The 20,657-nt window shown below is 42.1% G+C and overlaps 1 protein-coding gene and 1 non-coding gene across 2 annotated transcripts in view; both read left to right on the top strand.

The window, feature by feature from the left end:
- The window catches only part of LOC149279317 (inactive rhomboid protein 1-like), a 466,620-nt gene that overhangs the window by 300,620 nt on the left and 145,343 nt on the right, over window positions 1–20,657 (top strand). The window lies entirely within an intron of this gene.
- LOC149279318 (small nucleolar RNA SNORA35) lies at window positions 388–517 on the top strand. The gene has a single exon (XR_016278591.1). It is a non-coding gene; the product is annotated as a small nucleolar RNA SNORA35 (small nucleolar RNA).

Raw genomic sequence — 20,657 nt, 5'->3', positions numbered from 1 at the left:
TAAACAGTGATCTTGCATAGTGGCAATTGTTTTTGGGGTTTTTGGTTTTTTTTACATTTTTTTTACTTTTTTTAGTTTTTTTTTTTAGTTTTTATTATAGCCATTAACCCTTTCCTTCCCCACTATTTTTGCTGCAATTGTTACCATGCAGCGGTATACGGCTGAGGAGGCGTATGCCTTTTTGGCCACAGATTCTGAGGCCACTGATACAGCGTCAGATTTTGACGTTGGTCAGTTCACAGATACATCTAGTGATGTATCTGTGGCTGTTAGGACGCCTGCCACACGTAGTCGTGGCAGTGCACCAGAGGCATGGGTAGCGCCTAATAGGTACAAGCCAGCTATCCCTCCTTTTTCTGGAATTCCTGGCATCAATATTGATGTTATTTGCACTGTCAAGTGAACCCTGTGTCCATTCCGTGGCATGAGGGACCACTTAAGGTGCTAGATCAAATCCCTTCTTGGAGATAGGCCAGGCTTTCTTGTAACCTGTCCCTACTGATAGTTGGGTACAAGCATTTTTCTTTACCCAGATGTAAAATTCCTACTGAATTTGAATTGCTCATGTTCCAAATGTGGCCCTTTTGCCCCCAAACAATCTGACAAACCCATGCATGTGGGGTATCAATGTACTCAGGAGATGTTGCTGAACACATATCGGGGTGTTGTGTGACAGCAACATATACCAGGAGCTGTAATTTCACACCTGAAGTACAAAGTATGTGAAAAAAACACCAAAAACAATTACTATCACAAACTTTGACAAGGGTTGGTGGTAGGATTTGTGCATGGAAAGGGTTAAACTATCAGCATCTAAAATACCCTGGGGTGTCTAGTTTTCAAAAATATATGGTTTGGTGGGGTAAATTTAATTTGCTGGCTTCAAAGATGCCCCAAATACCACATAGAGACAGAATTACCAGATTCAGAGAAAAATGGTTTTGAATTAGCAAAACTCTACTTGTACTTATTGCCCCATAACGTGTAGAAGAAAGCAAAAAAACATAAAAACATTGGGTATTTCTAAACTCGGGACAAATAGTAGAATCTATTTAGCAGGTTTTTTCAGTAGTTTTTTATGATGAATAAAAGATTTTTCAAATAAAAGTGAGAAAATTTGTTTTTTTTTCAATTTTTCGTCATATTTTATTATTTTTATTATAGGAAATTACATCATATGAAAAAAATTATGGTGTCTGAAGAAAGCCCTTCTTGTCCTGAAAAAAACAATATATAACTTGTGTGGGTTTAGTAAATGGGTTAAGAGAAAACTACAGCTAAACACAAACACCGCAGAAACGATAAAAAAGCCATTGTCACGAAGGGTACAAAAAATAGAATCAGCCTTTGTCACGAAGGGGTTAAGCACTCGTGGGTGAATACCGTCTGGCCCCGGAGCTTTGTTGACATTAACTTTTTTTAGTTGCTGCAGCACCTTGTCCTGAGCCATCCAATCACAGTCTGACTGCAATTTTTTTTCAGTAGTCCTATGTATATCCATTGACATAGGTTCCTCCTTAATATATACTGAGGAAAAATAGTTATTTAAAGTTTCTGCTTTTTCCTGGACCTCCTTAACCAACACTCCCACCTCTGGTTTTAATGAACCTACGTTTTCATTTTTTGCCATCACTTTCTATGTTTCTATGTTTTCATAATTTTTAGGTACCAAGCGCATAATGTCATCTGAAGTCAAAATGAGTGACCTGCTAGAAGTTGCCCAGACTCAAGACACGTATGTACTAGGTTAGGAATTTTATATGGGCAGAACACAAGATACCAGAACCAGCGTTTGTTTCACATTATACACTTATCAGTCATGCTAGACATTTTAAACTGACAGGACATTCTACCAATCAATTGAGGTTTCAGGTTATTGACTTGGTATCTACCCGTAGGCGTGGAGGCAACTGAGCTTTGGTGTCAGTGAATCATCCCAGTTCTGCTGGGTTGGTTTCAACCACACTTCTGTCTTTGGTGTGCATCATTTATCTAATCATTTTAGGATTTTCCTTACTGCAAGGTATATGCTGCTGCTGTTACCATATTGTTGGTGGTAGGTACACCACAAATACTTTTGGTAGATGTATGCCTTTGCTTAATCACCCCTCACCTTGTTTAGGCTACCAATAAGGCTTTTGTTGATTATGTTTTATATAAATATATATATATATATATATATATATATATATATATATATATATGTATGTATATATATATATATATATGTAGAGGTTGTAACCGTATTGGTCCATTTATTCCCTACTCAGAACATTTATGACCCTCTGGAGGGACACATACTTTTACAACATCTCACCCTCCCTTATCAGACCTGGGCAGTTATTTATATGGTTAAGCAACATAGTGACATCAGACCCATGCTCTATTTACATCATACTGTCAGGGCCTGGGTAATCAGGTTGGGTAGGAGCCTCATTGCAAGGGATACCTGGGGTTCTGTCTGCACACGGCGATGCATGGTAACCAAAGGATAAGACAGACAAAAAAGGAATACACCACAGGCAGAATTCCAGGAAATGCTATGTATTGTATATTATGGCAGGACAAGCAAATACAGGTTAACCAGTCTCTTAGCAAGAAAACGTACGTATGGCAGGAGGCCCACTGGAAGGGCAGATGGCAGGAAGCCCTCTTGAGGGGAGCACGGCAGGAAGCCCACTCGAGGGGGCTGAAGGCAGGAAGCCCACTGGACATGGCTGAAGGCAGGAAGCCCACTGGACAGGGCTGAAGGCAGGAAGCCCACTGGACAGGGCTGAAGGCAGGCAGCCCACTGGACATGGCTCAAGGCAGGAGGCCCACTGGACAGGGCTCAAGGCAGGAAGCCCACTGGACAGGGCTGAAGGCAGGAAGCCCACTTGGAAGGGCTGAAGGCAGGAAACCAGGAACAAGTCAAGATCAGGTACAGGGCCAAAGCAAAATGGTCCTATAACTTCCATGCAAAAGGCCCCTAACAAACAGGGGAGTGTCCTGATATAGGCCTGGTCATTAGGTCAGGTGTGAATGACATAGGCTTCAGGTAAGGGAGGCAGGGTAATAAAGCCTGTTGGTTAGGTCAGGTGTGGTAATGGCATGTGGTATAACCAAACACAGCTGAACATAAATACACAAAACATGGATTATATACATAGCCAGACAATACATACATGGTACAGGATGCCACAAAGGACAGGGAACAAGGCAAGGAACACAGGGGGATGGAGTGAAGAGCCGAGATCCTCAAATGTATAAGGGAAAGAGGGCAAAGGTACATAAAATACATACACACAAATAAACAAGACATCAAGCTGTGGAGAGAAGCTCAGCTCCAGGCAGATCTCTTAAAGGGGAGGCCACGCCTGGCAGTTTACAGGGCTGGGGCTGAATCCTGACACATACGTTTACTTATAGCAATTGGGCCAGAGAAGGACTTTGGCACCTGTGCAACAGTACACCTTCAGGAGTAAGATAAACGATGGCATTAAAGATGGGCATTAAAAACCCCTGGAGCTTGATAATCAGATAGATGTTGGGGGAAGAGGATGTTTCCCTGTGCTCCCAGGGCAAGGAGAGGCCCTGAAAAAGACCACCCCTGAGCCATTAAAGGGTTTAATAAAGCCATGACTGCTTAGACCTAGAGACCTCTACCACTTCCAACACCTTATACCCACCCATTAATAACAAAAAGAGCCATTAATTTGGGTAAGGGCGTTGGCCACAGCTTTATTAACTCATCCTGTGTTAACAATATACATAACCATAACCATATAAGAACCTGCCAGCTGCTAGCCATTAAGCCTAGCAAACGGTTTAACACACATAACCAAGAGTTCTAGCCCAACGAGTGCCATCAGCCGCCTACTGGACTCGCCTCTCCAAGCAGACGCAGCCTTGTCTACTCACCATTCCAAACACTGGCCAGAGGTGGGTAGTCTTCCGCAGGTGTGACTAAAAAAGAAAGAACAAGCAACAACAGCAGAAATACCATGACATAAAACAGGGAGGGATGGATGTGCCTGTCCTTAGGATCCAGGCGGGAAAAAGGTAGGAGTAACCTTGCTTTCACCTTTTAAACCCTTACCTGCAACATTGTTAGACCCTCCTAGCCAATAGTAGGCCAGCAGTCATATTCCCCCTTTCCTAAAGTTCCAGGGGGCCCATTGATTTCAGGCATTATATGATGCGTTTTTTTACAGAAATTCTTCCCGAGATGGATGTTCAAGTGAGACTGAACCAAACTTTACTCTTGCTATTATGCTCGCCCCCCCCCCCCCGAGTTGTGTCAACTGATGCCGTTTTAACATGCTGTGGAACATTAACCTGAGGATACATACAATACCTTCTAAGGATCCATAGGAATTGTCAATGCCATTTTGCATCTAATCAACATTTAATGACATTTTGCACACAACCATCTGAACTGTTGTATGCAGTTATCTGACTTGTTACCTAGGAATTATGTTTCAGATTTTGTGATGAATTTACTTACATAGTTACATAGGCTGAAAAAAAGGCATGCGTCCATCAAATTCAGCCTTTCGCACATCTGTTAATTACTTTTGATCCAAAAGAAGGCATAAAAATGACAGTTTCAAGCTTTTACCAATTTTGCAACAAACTAGGGGGAAAAAATCCCTCTTGACCAAGAGATCATATCCCTGAATATTATGTTTTTGCAAGTATTCATCCAGACTCTGCAGGCAGAGAATTCCATATCCTTATTGTTCTTACTATTAAAAAAAACCCTTTCCTTTGCTTAAGGCTAAGACCAGTCTAAATGCCTGACCACGTGTTCTATGCATAGTTCTGTTTATTAATAGATTTCCAGACAATGATTTGAATGGGCACCGAATATATTTATATAACGCTATCATATCTCCTCTGAGGCGCTGTTTTTCTAAACTAAACACATTTTAGTTATGAAGAAAGCTTAACAAAGTGTTCCATTCCTTTTATTAATTTTGTAGCCTGCCTCTGCACCCTTTCCAGTGCTATAATATCCTTCTTTATAATAGGTGGCCAAAATTGCACAGCATATTCAAGGTGTGGTCTTAATTTCTAAAGAGACAAAATTATGTTTTTGTCCCGCAAATTGATGCCCCTTTTTATACATGACAATACCTTACTGGCCTTAGCAACTCCTAACTGACATTGCACATTGTTGCCTAGTTTGTTGTTTATAACAATTCCCAAGTACTACCGTTTAGGGTATAAATTTCTTGTGCATTCCTTTACATTCCTTGTATTACTTTACAGAGTTTGGTGTCATCTGCAAACACAGAAACACTTCTGTCCAGCTTGAAAAATTACCATTTATGACAATTCTCTGTACTCTATCACCGAGCCAATGTTCTACCCAAGAACAAGAATTTCCATCTAGACCAATTTCTTTCAGTTTGAATACTAACCTATTGTGTGGAACTGTGTCTAAAGCCTTGGCAAAATCCAAGTACATTACATCCACTGCAACACCTTGATCTACACTTATACTTACTTCTTCGTAGAATGCAATTAAGTTAGTTTGACATGACCTATGTTTCATAAAACCATGCTAATTTTTGCTAATAACACTGTTTTTCCCAATGAATTCCTGATTATCATCCCTTAATAACCCTTCAAATACTTTCCCAGCCACAGACGTTAAGCTCACAGGTCTATCATTTCCAGGCAAAGAGTTTGAACCCTTTTTGACTATAGCAACCACATCTGCCTTCCTCCGTAACTCAGAAAGAAAAGAATCCTGGAAGATTAAAAACAGAGTTTCACTTATTTCCACACATAGCTCCTTAAGTACTCGTGGGTGAATACAGTCAGACTCCAGAGCTTTGTTAACATTAACTTTAACTTTCTTTAGTTGCTGCAGCGCCTTGTCCTGACTCATCCAATCACAATTTGTCTCCAAGAGTTTTGCAGTAATCATTTGCATATCTATTGCCATATGAACTTCTTAATATATACCGAGGAAAAATAGTTATTTAAAGTTTCTGCTTTTCCTGGTCCTCATTAATTAACACACCCATCTCTGTTTCCAGTGTACCTACACTTTAATTTTATCGGTTTTGTTTAAAAACAATTTTTGGGAAGCTTGGTTTTGCTCTTTTTGGCTATCACTTTCTCATTTTCTAGTTTAGCCCACCTGTCTAGACTACCTCCACTGACTTGTGCTCCTTTAGCCTGGGACAAAACACTTTTTCCCCGGTTTCCCAGTCACTAGCCGAGACTCAGTGTAGGGTATAAACAAAATGAAGACTGCTTTATTTTTCACACACATGGCTGGATATAGCCAGCCAAGCACACATTAACATAAATCAAGATACTGGGATACAAACTGCAGATGTTTTGGGGAATTAAGGAATTAACAATACAATAGGGTCCAAACCTCCACTATCTATTACTGGCCGAAATCAGTTCCAAGGTTTGGGCAGGGTAAATGTCTGTAGTGGCACAACGGGGGGGGGGCTGACTTTAAACTAAAACAATGGCGGTCACTCCCTGGTTGCATATCCTGACTGTCTGCCAGAGATAATCCCCTCAGCAAGTGATGGGATGATATACTTCTGGGGGTAGACACAGAAGTATTTACAAAGCCAGGGCCCATAGTCAATAGGGAGAAGGCTGGCTATCAGGCCGCTCCAGCGGACCCAGTGATGGAGGGTTCCGTCGCACCATCTAATCACCTTTTTGCTTGCAATCACCTTTTTGAACTATAAACTATAAACTATAATACTGCTTTAAATCTCCTAATTAACTGTTTCTGAAGGAATTTGTTGGGTTTTTTATTATCATGCCTATTATTTACCCACGAATCATGCTTCAAATCATTTAAAATGTTAGGAGGCATGATTTGGAGCCTGCACTGCCATCTAATCCATTATACCAGTTAAGACCATTATGTGCTATCTTGTTGTATTATACTTTTTTCTTTTCTGGTTAAGAGAAGTCAATATATTTTCTACCACTTAGTCCAGTTCAGAAAGTCATGCCTTCTGCAACCCCTGAGTCCACTGGAGGAGGGCAGCTATAGCAATAGGGCTGAAACTTCTAGTTGATTTTATTTTTTTGTTTAGAAGAAAACATATTTAAATACTCAAATATCCATTCTTCTTTAGTGGGGGTGTCAGGGGCATTAAACTGTGCCTTTAACCAATTTATATACAGTGGGACATAACCACCCAAATACCTAAATTAACCCTTTCCTCCTCACGATCTTCAAAAAAAAAAAAATTAAAAAAATTTGGGTTTAGTTGGTGGGTGCCCTGTAATGTCCAGAAAACCACAAAAAAACTAGGCATGTGGGGTATTTCCCACTGTACACTTTAGGCTGGATTTCTCTGCCGCAACACATACCCTGTGCCAAAAATCCTCAGCAACACAGAAGTGTTGGTGAAAAAAGTGCACAAAATTAGAGCAACGGCTGACTGGCGGTGATTGGCGGCCGAATGGTTGCATGAAAATGGTCCAAATGCTCCTGGTGAAAGACTCTGATAGACCGCTTTCCAAAAATGTATACTTTTATGGGAACATGTTCTCCTGGGGGACTGCTAAGCTGCTTCATAGATAGCATTGGCTTAGCACACACCGTGATCCAGTTTGCCGGCACGTTACAACTTATGCCCTGTAATGTCCAGAAAACCACAAAAAAACTAGGCATGTGGGGTATTTCGGTAATCAGGAGAGGTGGCTGAACACTTTAGGCTGGATTTCTCTGCCGTAACACATACCCTGTGCCAAAAATCCTCAGCAACACAGAAGTGTTGGTAAAAAAAGTGCACGAAATTAGAGCAACGGCTGACTTTGGCAGTGATTAGCGGCCAAATGGTTGCATGGAAATTGTCCAAATGCTCTTGATGAGATACTCTGGGTTGTCTACTTTACAGAAATATATACCTTTATGGGGGTATTTATAGTTACGGGGGTGCTAAGCAGCCCCAAATGAAACATAGGTCTACTAAAGCAAAATGTGAAAATTTCACGTTTGGAATCTATAACGCGCATGGTCCCTTTTGTGCCCTGTAAAGTCCAGAAAACCACAAAAAAAACTAGGCATGTGGGGTATTTCCGTAATCAGGATAGGCGGCTGAACAATTTAGGATAGATTTCTCTGCCGTAACACATACCCTGTACAAAAAATCCTAAAAATACTACAAAATACTAAGACGCGTTGGTGAAAAAAGTGCAGGAACTAATTTCTGTGGCCACCTTTGACAGTGATTGGTGGCCAAATACCTGCATGTAGAGTGCCCAAATACCCCTGATAGGATAGCCTGGATTGTCTGCTTTACAGAAATATATACCTTTGTGGGTGTTTTTGTTTTATTTGTTTAAAATTAGAGTTGCAGTCCCATCATACCTAATGTAGAAATTTAACGGCTTTTTATAAAGTAATGTACACCTTATAGTATGTTGCCTATATGTGCTGGGAAAATATGGAAAATCTATATAAATTAGGTATTTCTGAAATCACACCTAAATCTGGATGGAATTTTCTGTCTCTTTACCTAATTTTGTGAGGATTCAGAGGGAAAATGTAAAAAAACTTAGATGTTTTTTTCTAATTTTTGCTAGTTTTTACTAAATTTCTAATTCTAAATTTTCAGCTAATCATCCAACTATGGTATCAAAAGAAAGCTCTATCTCTCCTTGAAAAAACAATATATAGTTTATATGGGTACACTATTCACAGGAAAAGAGAATCATCGCTGAACCGACATAGCGCAAAAATTGCGAAATTGCTCCGGGCTTTGAGGTACCAAAAACCCCTGGGATTGAAGGGGTTAACTCCAAGATCAGACCGTGTAATGCTCAGAGAAATTGCAAAAAAAAAAAACAAGAGTTACATCTCAGATTCTACAGGCCTTATTTAGCATGTTAGTAAAGTTCATGAGAGTACAAAGCCACTTCTCTCAAAAAAAAACCAAAACATGGCAGCTTAGGTTTGCAAAGATGCTTCTGAACAAGCCACAAGACTTCTGGAACAATGTTGGCCATTATGCACAGAGCCACAGCATATCAGCACAAATACCTCATACCAACTGTCAAGCATGGTGGTTGAGGGGTGTTGATGTGGGCTCGTTTTGCAGACACAGGAACTGGGAACCTTGCAGTCATTCAGTCGACCATGAACTCTTCTGTATACCATAGTATTCTAGAGTCATATATGAGGCTGTCTGACAACTAAAGCTTGGCTGAAATTATGTGATACAACAGGACAATGATTCCAAGCATACCATCAAATCTACAACACAATGGCTGAAAAAAGAAAAGAACCTAATTGAAATGTTGTGGCGAGACCTAAAGAGAGAGCTAAGCATAAACAAACGCCCGCAAACCTCAATGAGCTGAAGCAATGTTGTAAAGAAGAGTGAGCCAAAATTCCTCCACAACAATGTAAGAGACTGATAAAATCATATAGAAAATTACCTGCCATTTTCACCTGTGTGTAACCTTGTGTTCATTCAAGGGTATCTAAGCGTTTGATCTGGGCAATTTGGGTGATATCTGTTACTATGATTTTAAAAAGAGCCAAACAACTATGTGATAATACATGCCTTCATATGATCACTAGCCTTAAAAAAAGACAGTTTTCTTGCATGATCAGTCTTATTTGCAAAATCAATGCCAACATTTAACAATTTCTGCCAGAGTATGCAAACTTTTGAGTTTTTAGTAAACTTGCACATTCGTCTTCGGGCGAACATGAAAACGAGCAGAAAGAGGCTGTTTTTTTGTTCGTTCCGAAGGAGCGTAGAACAGAATACAGTGCCGGCAAAACGTAGGCGAAGACGAAGACTCACAACCACGAAGAATCGAAGATCGTCTTCGTTTTTGCCTCGCAACCGCCAAAATGATGATCCTCGTCTGTCCATCGTGTGACGTCACGCTAAGGTTCTCATCCAATGCCTGTGCTGCTGTTTTTTGAATTCTGAAACCATTCATTTTTCGCTGTGACTGCTTTGGCAACACTGCTGTGCTACATCTGAGCGTTACAGAGAGAGATAGTTCTGTTCTGTGTGAGACTGGTAAGCCTCAGCCTGCCATTTCTCACAGTGTACTGTGTTCAGTTCTACTGAATTAATAATTTTATTAATTTAGTCATTTTTTTATTTAATTTTTTTCAGTGCTTGTGTGATCTGTCTGACATCAACTGTGTAGTGCTGTTGAGTTGACAGTGCACCCAGTGCCTCACTGGCACTGGGGTGCCCTTGCCCTGGGCTGGCACTGCCTACTGCCTGTCCTGTCTTCACTTAGGTAAATTAAATAATAGAATTTATAAATAATAATTTGATAGAATATATAATAATTTAATACATTATAATATTATATATATTTGTCAGCCATATATATATATACTATAGTATACTAGTGTAGCGTGTACTGTAGACATTCAAGACATCTACTAGTGTCTAATCTAAAATCATTATATTAGTAATATTATATAATTCATTTTAGCTAGCTTAATAGTTAATTAGCTATAAATAAAATTAATAATTAATTACTACTAGCTTATAGTTCAGCTAATCTTATTAGTACTGGTGCTGCAGCTCTTTAGTTTGTGCTTTGTTTTAGCAACAGCAAGAGACCAAGTCAATTTTTCTTAATTAATAATATTTAATTTTATTTCATTTGTTTTGCTCACCTCAGTCCATCAGTGAAGTGAACTTGTTGGGCTAGTGAGTGCAGCCGCATAAGTGCTGTGTGTTTTTGTTCAGCAAGCAGTGAAGCTAACTGTTTTGCTGTGACATTTTATTTTCTAATTTCTTTTCAAGAAAGATTGCCTGTGTGACAACAACTGTACTAAGCAAAGCTTCAAGGTACTAGCTGTAGTACTAAAATAATTCTAATCTTTAATCTTAATCTATAATATATTATATAACATAACATAATATAAATTCTAATTCATAATCTATAATATAAGTAATTGTAAATTCTAATTCATAATCTATATTCTTCTATCTATAATCCATAATATAAGTAATTCTTCTAATATTTATTATATAACATAATATAATAAATTCTAATTCATAATCTATAATATATATAAGTAATTCTTTCTAATTCATAATCTATATTCTATCTATAATCCATAATATAAGTAATTCTAATCTATTAATGATATTATGTAACCTAATATTACCGTATTTGCACGATTATAAGACTAGGTTTTTTTCAGAGCAAATGCTCTGAAAAATACCCCCTCGTCTTATAATCAGACCTCAAATAGGTCTGACTATGAGATGACTAAGATCCAGATCCCCCCGCAGCTGCAGGGGACCTGGATCCTCATGCCCCCCCCCCCGCCCCATTTACCGGTGCTTCTGAGTCCCCGGTGTGTAGCCGGGGCAGTGTGTAGATGTCTACGCGATTCGTGTAGACAACGTACGCTGCAGCCGGAAGGAGGTGTGGCTAGCAGCGGGGGTTGTCTGCGTCCATCGGGCAGACCTTCCCCGGCTGTCAGAGATCAGAGTGCCGCACCGGTGCGGTGAATTCTCTCTGACAGCCGGGGAAGGTCTGGCGATGGACGCAGACAACCCCCGCTGCTAGCCACACCTCCTTCCGGCTGCAGAGTAGACATCTTGTAAGGCTTGGGGAGAGAGGAGTCCAGTATGCAGGAAGGATACACCCGGCGGGATGCAACTGGGACTGATAGCAGCAAAGTCTGTATACAGAGCCGGGGTCAGGTTCACAGAGAGTAGTGTAGTCCAATATACAAGCCAGGTTCAAAACACAGGAAATCAGGAGAGCCGTTAAGTAGACCAGGGTCAGGACAATGGAAGGCAGCAACGTCAAAGGAATAGCTAGGATTATACACAGGAGTCAATAGAAAATCACTAGGAACGCAATACTCGGCACAATAACTGATCTGGGTTTTAAACTTGCCGCTCTGGGGATACTCCGCCCCCGGGCGTGACGTCATTCAAGCGCGTTCCCCGGCATCTCCACGCGGGGACGCATAAAGTTTGTTGGAGGCGCGCGCGCCTCTAGAGGCAGACACACCGGCTGCAGAGGAGGAAGGAGAAGCGCCGCGGGATCCAATACCCGTGGCTAACGGGCATTCAGGTGAGTGGCTTCGTTGTGGTCCGGGTCTCGGATCCTGACAGTTCCCCCTCCCAAGGAGAGACCTCCGGCCTCTCTCTGGACCTGGTCGTTCTGGATGGCGACGATGAAACAAAGAAAGTAGATCTGGGGCGTGTACGGTGTGAGCAGGTTCCCAGGAATCTTCATCTGGGGCATATCCCTTTCATCGGATTAAATATTGTAATCTCTTACGGTGATACCTGGAATCCAAAATCTCCTCCACCTCGTATTCAGTGGCGTCATTGACCAGTACAGGAGGAGGTGGAGTAGGGTGTCGTCCTGGAAACGGATTGGACCTCCATGGTTTGACCAGGAGACATGAAACACCGGATGAACGGACATAGATTCAGGCAATTTTAACTTCACCGCCGAGGAGGAGACAAGACGTAGAATGGAAAAGGTCCGATATACCGGGGACCCAACTTCTTCGTAGGACATGTGAGTTTAAGGTTCCTTGTGGAGAGCCAAACTTTGTCACCTGGATGGTACAAGGGAGCAGTACTACGATGGCGATCTGCGAAATGCTTGTAGCGATACTGTGCCTTGGTCAGGGTGTCGCGCAAGAGCAGATAATTTGTGGTAAGTTTACGTACATGTTCAGAGACGGAGGAAACCTGGTTAGATATAGGTCCTCCGGGTAGCATGGAAGGGTGATATCCAAAGCTGGCAAAAAATGGTGACATATTGATGGATCGATGTATATGATTATTGTATGCAAATTCAGCCAGGGGCAAATACTGGGACCAGTCGTCCTGCAGGTAAGTGGTGTAACACCGAAGATATTGTTCGAGTGTCTGGTTAGTTCGTTCGGTCTGGCCATTAGTTTGAGGGTGAAAGGCCGAGGACAGGAAGCGTTGGATGTGAAGTTGCTCACAGAAGGCCTTCCAAAAATGTGAAGTAAACTGGGAACCGCAATCTGACACAATGTCGGTAGGTAATCCATGCAGACGAAAAATCTCTTTAATGAACAGGGTAGCTGTCTCCGTGGCTGAAGGAAGGTCTTCGTATGGAATGAAATGAGCCATTTTCGTAAACCGGTCCACTATCACCAGTAATGTAGTCAGGCGATTGGACGGAGGGAGATCAATGATAAAGTCCATAGATATGTTAGTCCATGGTTTGGAGGGTACTGGAAGAGGTCGCAGAAGACCTGCGGGACGTACGGCTAGCTCTTTAGCAGGAGCGCATGTAGGACAGGAAGAAACAAATGCTTTTACATCCTCTCTTAATGTTGGCCACCAGAAAGTACGTTGAATGAGATCCTGGGTCTGTGTGATTCCTCCTTGTCCCGCTACAGGTGTGTCGTGAAAGGCTTGCATGATCTGTAGACGAACCTCCTTTGGAACATAGATGAGGTCTTGATGGTAGTAGAGACCTTGACGATGTTGTAATCCTGGGATATTAGCAGGATGATTACTTGCGGAGAAGTGTCGGACCGAGTCCCAAATTGTGCGTGTGACTGCAATAAAGTGTGTGGGGGATAACACTGTGTCTGGATCCGAAGGACGAGTAGCTGGAGCTTCATACATACGGGAAAGGGAATCAGCTTTAGTGTTTTTAGACCCAGGACGGTAAGTAATATGGAGTTGGAAACGAGTGAAAAACAAGGACCACCTTGACAATCGAGGTTGAAGGCTTTTAGCGGAGCGTAGGTATTCCAAATTTTTATGATCGGAGAATACCGTGACGGGGTACAGTGCACCCTCCAGGAGATGGCGCCACTCTTCCAGGGTCAGTTTGATGGCTAATAACTCCCGCTCCCCTACGCCATAATTCCGTTCGGCCGGAGAGAGAGACCTGGAGAAGTAAGCGACTGGGTGCAGTTGTCTGTCTGCTTCTTGTCGTTGGGATAATACGGCACCAGCGGCCGTGTCGGAGGCGTCCACTTCCAAAGAATAAGGGCATTGAGGGTCTGGCATCTGGAGGATAGGTGCTGAAATAAATTTACTTTTAAGACAGTCGAAGGCTTTCTGTGCGGCATCTGTCCATATGAATCTCGTATTCTTGGAGGTGAGGGCGGTGATAGGTTGAACCACTTTGGAGAAGTCTCGGATAAACTTTCGGTAGTTGGCAAAACCGACAAATCTTTGTACCCCCTTCCGATCTGTAGGAGGCGGCCAATGCAAAATAGCTTGAACCTTCTTAGGATCCATCTGGATATTGGTGGGTGAAAGGATGTAGCCCAGGAATTCAATTGTTTGGACCTCGAACATGCATTTCTCAAACTTAGCGTACAATCCGTTTTGTCTCAGCCTTGTAAGTACTTGAGATACGTGTCTCCGGTGAGTCTCTAGAGATGAGGAAACAACTAAAATGTCATCTAAATATATTATCACATATTGATCCAGGATGTCGCGAAAAATATCACTGATGAAATGCTGGAAGGTAGCAGGAGCGTTACACAATCCAAATGGCATCACGAGGTATTCGAAGTGTCCATAACGACATCGGAAAGTGGTTTTCCATTCATCCCCCTTGCGGATTCTCACCAAATTGTAGGCCCCCCGTAAGTCTATTTTGGTGAATATTTGGGCTCCTCTCACGTGCTCAAGTAGTTCTGGGATGAGAGGTAGAGGGTATCTATTTTTCACTGTGATATTGTTTAGCTCTCGGTAGTCAATGCAAGGCCGGAGCCCTCCATCTTTTTTGTGGACGAAGAATATTCCTGCTCCTGCGGGGGAAGTAGAAGGTCGAATAAACCCTTTAGATTGTCATCAACGTATTCTTTTAACACCATGAGTTCGGGTTCAGACAATGGATATATACGACCAAACGGAATGGCTGCTCCTGGGTAAATTTCTATGGGACAATCGTAGGGTCGCGACGGAGGAAGTTTATCCGCCCCCTTTTTCTCAAAAACATCATGGAAGCATTTATATGGTAGTGGTATCTCTTGCGGAGAAGAAGAAAGGTGAGTGAGACATACTGCGGTGTTCCTCAAACAGGTTTTATTACAGTGAGTGGATGAAAAACGAAAAACCCAACGGTAAGAGGCAGACACACCGGCTGCAGAGGAGGAAGGAGAAGCGCCGCGGGATCCAATACCCGCGGCTAACGGGTATTCAGGTGAGTGGCTTCGTTGTGGTCCGGGTCTCGGATCCTGACACATCTACATGCTGCCCCGGCTGCATGACAGGGGAGTCAGAAGCACCGGTAAATTTGGGGGGGGGGTGTTAAATGGGGGCATAAGGCATTTCTGGAGGCAGAGTGTTGTATGAAATGCCTTTTAACCCCCTTAATGCCACTCTGCCTCCTGAAATGCCTTAAACCTCCCTATATGCCACTCTGCCCCATAATATGCCTTTTAACCCCCTTAATGCCAGAGTGACATATAGGGGTATAAGGCATTTCTGGAGGCAGAGTGGGACATAGGGGGTCAAAAGGCATATAATGGGGCAAAGTGGCATATAGGATTAAAAGGCATATCATGGGGCACAGTGGCATAAAGGGGGTATAAGGCATTTCTGGGGCAGATGTGCATAACTGGGGGAGCAGGTTAGAAAATAGAAGGAAATAAAATCAAAATATTTTTCTCAATCATAGCTTTTATTAAAAAAAAAATAGTTTACATGATTTAACATTTACTGGTAAAACTTTTTTCCTATAGGGTCGTCTTATATTCAGGCTTTTTCTTTTTTTCCTAAATTAATATTCAGATTTGGGGGTCGTCTTATAATCAGGGTCGTCTTATAATCAAGCAAATACGGTAATTAATAAATCATATACTGAATCTGATTTAACCTCACTTTAACTTAGTGGGCTTCAGAGCATCTGCCTAGAGTTAGACTAGAATACTAAGGAATATAGCTTTAGGCTTAGCATAGTAGTAGGCTAGACTCTTAGGCCCGTGTAAATTCAAATTAAAAATAAAATACTGCTAGTTAATATAGTTAATCTTGAGTTAATAATTTAAATAACTTGAGCACTTTGGCAGATTACACACAACAGCACAGTGCAGTTGTGCATAGTTTTACTTTTTCAGCAGTAGCACTGAAGAGAACTTCCTCTAATTTTTTTGTCTTTAATTTTTTTTTCCCTTTTTTTTTTTAATTTTTTTTTTATATAGTTTTTTTAAACACTACACTACACACACAACACAAAACTTGAAATGGATCTTCCTTTTGGGACTAAGGAGGGACAAGCTCCATCTACCACCACCACCAGCACCACCACCAGTTCTAAGATGCAGCCTTTGCGTCAGTCTAGTCGGCCAAGTAGGCCAAGCTCTCGCTTATTATTTGGGGAAGCATTGCTTGAAGGATCATCAAGTAAAGGAAAGGCACCAAAAGCAGGCAGTAGTAGTGCTGCTAGGCCCACAAGCTCTATGTTTTTTTATGGAAAGCCTAAAGCACCAGAAGCACGTTCAAAGTTAAAGGGTAGCACAACTAGTACTTCTACTAGCCCAGTGAGTAAAAATAAGTGCCTTTTGCCCCAAGCAGCATCTTCCCTATCCACAAGCAGCATGCAAGGTACCAAGCAGAGCCAAATTAGCAGCAAGACTCAGAGGGGTTTTCCCAATCCAAAGCGATCTTATTCCTTCGTAGGGAAAACCACCACCACCACCTCTACCGCCTCTATCACCACTAGTGCTGCGCCTACTGTTCCCACCGGTACCGCCACGCCATGTCCTCCTAGTACCTCTAGCAAGCCACCAAGTCCTTACAATATTTTTGTAAAGACAGTTAGAGAGAGGGCTACACATAGTGGAACTCCACCTAGCGAGGTAGCAGAGGAGCCTGAGACTGAGAGGCCAAGTGCAGAGTCTGTTCTTCCTGCTCTCACTACTACTAGTCACGATATCAGTCTTAGCTCCAGCCTAGCAGGAATTCCATTTGATCTGGCTAATGAAGAACTAGACTGTGAGCCAGAGGAAGTAGAGGAGATGAGTGGTCAGGAATCAGATTCCTCAGGGAGCAGTGTCCAAATGACTAGTGCACAATTTTCCCCTGAGCCTCTACCTTCTCCGCTACGGTCACCAACACCAGCAGCAAAACCTACCAAATCTGGTAGAGTTAAAGCAATTAGCAGTCCCACTATGGCCAGTACTGGTACCACCAGTGCCACCACCACTAGTTCTGCCTCTGTTCATCCACCCGAGCAGTAGAAGCAGCACCCAAGGCACACTCCAAGGCTATGCGCGCCCCAATTTGGGAGCACTTTGAAAATGTTGAAGAAGGGCGCTATGGAAAGTGCAAACATTGTGGGAAGCTAATAAGCAGAGGGAAAGTGTCTGGCCATTTTACCAGTGCTAGCATGAAGCATCACCTCAGCACTCAACACAACACTGTGGTATTGGGGAAAGATGCAGAAGTAAAACTTAGTGCAGGCAGCATAGCTGGTGGCCGTGGTACTACAACAACAACTAGTACCATCTCCAGAGAGAGTGGAAAAACCAACAGCTGCTTCTGAGCCAATAGCAGCAGCAGCCAGTGCTGGCAGCCAGAGACCAAGGCAGGTTGGGGCACTGCATGTCCAGCCCACCCTGAAACAATTTGTGGCATTCCACTCCAAAAGGTCAATGTCCAAACAGCAGGCCAATAAAGTAACGCGACTTATTGGTCAGTTCATTGCTGTTGGAGGGGCATCCTTCTCCATGATCGAAGGGGAGCCTTTCAAACAATTGATGGCGGCTGTGGCTCCACAATATATAGTTCCGTCACGTTCCACTTTCAGTAGGAACATTGTCCCCTCATTGTATCGGTTCTGTGTTTCAGCAGTGAAAGAGGAGCTTTCCAAGACTGCTGGTCAGTCTGTTCATTTCACAACAGATTTGTGGAGTGCACCTAGTGGGCAGCATGCCTTTCTTTCTTTGACAGCACACTGGTGGCAGCCCGGTGTGCCCAAGGAAGCTGCTGCAGCAGGCTACCAATCATTCCTTCTCCATGCAGAAGTGATGGATGAAAAGCACACTTCCCAAAATATTCTGCATGCAATGAGGAAAATGTTTAGCCTTTGGGTGGGAGCAGAGGCGGGCACCAATGTTGAAGTTGGTTTTGTGGTAACTGATGGAGGTGCCAATATGGTGAAAGCACTGCGAGATGGTCATATTGTTGGTGTGCGCTGTGCAGCCCACATCATCCATCTTGTAGTGAAGGCAGCAATGTCAGAAGGAACTAATGTAGCAGCAGTAGTTCTGTCCTGCTGCAGAAAGATCGCTGGGCACTTTCACCATAGTGTTAAGGCTAGCCAACTTTTTTTTTTTATTATACAAATAACAATACATTAACAGTGACAAGACAGAAATGGTACCTTGAAAGAAAAAAAAAAAAAGCATTTAATTTCTCAGATACTTATATAGGTCATATAAGACATATCGAACATAAAGTTCATTTTATCAAGGTAGCTTATAAATCTATCTTTCTAATACTGATATGATGTCTGCTGTTACTAACTAACTAGGTGAAGTATAGACCAGGTTATTCTTAGGATATCTCCTAGTCCTAAATCATCTCCATGAATAGAAGGAACAAAAAAGAAAAAAAAAAAAGCGAAAGAGAAATACAGATCAAAGAATAAGAAGAAAAGAAAAAATAAAATAATTAAATAATTATATTAATTAAATAATTGATATTAAAGAGGTTTACTCACATTCGTACTCTTCATTCTCACCATTCATTCCTTGGCATTTTCATACTTATATAGCTTAACCCCTTAATGACAATTGCCGGTCCTGGCACGGCACGGAAAAGCATGTGCTTTACGACAATTGACGTGCCAGGACCGGCACGTCTTTAAACGGGTGCAGAAAGCGATCTACTATCGCTTTCTGCACCCAAAAAGCGTTGCTGAATGCCTCGACCTCGAGGCATTCAGCAACGCCGCGATCGGCACGAAGGGGCCATCTCTGGCCCCTCCACGGGGCGTCAACATCCGCCATACTTTGTATGGCGGCGGACGCCCGTTTTAAAAGCGTTTAGGAGGCGATCGACGATCGCCTCCTAAACTTAAATGGTGTCGCTGGAATGCCTCGATCAGGAGGCATCCAGCGACACCAAACACTAACCTTTTGATGGGCTGTGACCGCTCCGGAGAGCGGTCACAGCCGCAGCTGCCGGCAATCTTCGCCATCAAGGAAGATGGCCGCCGTCCTGTAACAGGAACCACAAATTTTAAAAGTTCGCTAGATGGTCCAGACCATCTAGAGAACTTTGGCTCCACTTGCAGGTTGAATACAGGTACTGCATTCACCTTGCAAGTCAATGGAGCCCAGCTTTCTAATCACAGTGTGATTAGTAAAAATAAATTAAAAAATAAAATAAAATTAATAATAATTAGAAAAAAATAGTAAAAAAACAGTAAAATGTAAAAATCATTTCCCACTGATGTCACTATCAGGGGAACCTCCAAGTTGAAAAAAAATGTTAAATTTTTTTTTTTTTAAAAATAAAAAAAAAATATATATATATATAAAAAATATATTTTTGTGAGCAAGTCCTAAAATTAGTATATTAGCTTAAAACAATTCTCGCATGGAAAGAGTTAAAATACTGGCATATTAAATGCCCGTGGGGTGTCTACTTTTAAAAAATGTATGATTTGATGGGGTAAATTGAATGGGCCAGGTTCAACAACGTCCCAATTAACACGGGGGGAAGGATGGCCACACATCTAATTTCCAATTAGAAAAATGCACACGTACCAAATGTGGCCTTTTAGTTCCCCCAAAAAATGACACACCCATGCATGTGGGGTATCACTGCACTCAGGAGATGTTGCTGAACACATTATGGGGTGTCGTGTGACAGCGGCATATACCAGGAGCTGTAAATTCATACATAAAGTAGGTGTGTGTGGGAAAAATACACACACAAAAATATTACTGCAAACTTTGAAAAAATGCTGGTGGTAAAATATGTGCATGCAAAGAGTTAAAATACCAGCATTTAAAATACCCTGTGGTGTCTAGTTTTGAAAAATATATGGTTTTGTTGGGCACACTGAAATGGCCTGGCTCAAAGATGTACCAAATAGGGCATGGGCAGTGGATCCCAAATGCCAAAGTTCAACATTGAAAAAAGCGCATGCCCCAAATGTGGCCCTTTTGCCCCAAAACAGCCAGGCAAAATCATTCATGTGAGGTATCGCTGTACTCAGGAGATGTTGCTGAACACATATTGGGGTGTTTTGTGATAGTGACATATACGAGAACATTTTAATTCATACCTGAATTAAAATGTGTGTGGAAAACCAAATGCAAAAAAATGACTACCACAAAGTTTGACAAAGACTGGTGGTAGATATGGTGCATGGAAAGAGTTAAAATACTAGCATTTGAAATACCCTGGGGTGTCTAGTTTTCAAAAATATATGGGTTTATTGGGCACACTGAAATGGCCCGGCTCAAAGATGTACCAAATAGGGCATGGGCAGTGGATCCCCAAATGCCAAAGTTCAACATTGAAAAATGCGCATGCCCCAAATGTGGCCCTTTTGCCCCCAAACAGCCAGGCAAAATCATTCATGTGGGGTATCGCTGCGCTCAGGAGATGTTGCTGAACACATATTGGGGTGTTTTGTGATAGTGACATAAACTAGAACATTTTAATTCATACCTGAAGTAAAATGTGTATGACAAAACAAATGCA

The sequence above is a fragment of the Sceloporus occidentalis genome, unplaced genomic scaffold (assembly GCF_023333645.1).
Source record: "Sceloporus occidentalis isolate IW3139 unplaced genomic scaffold, rSceOcc1.0.p SCAF_171, whole genome shotgun sequence".
NCBI lineage: Eukaryota > Metazoa > Chordata > Lepidosauria > Squamata > Phrynosomatidae > Sceloporus > Sceloporus occidentalis.
This window is presented reverse-complemented; position numbering and strand designations above follow the sequence as displayed.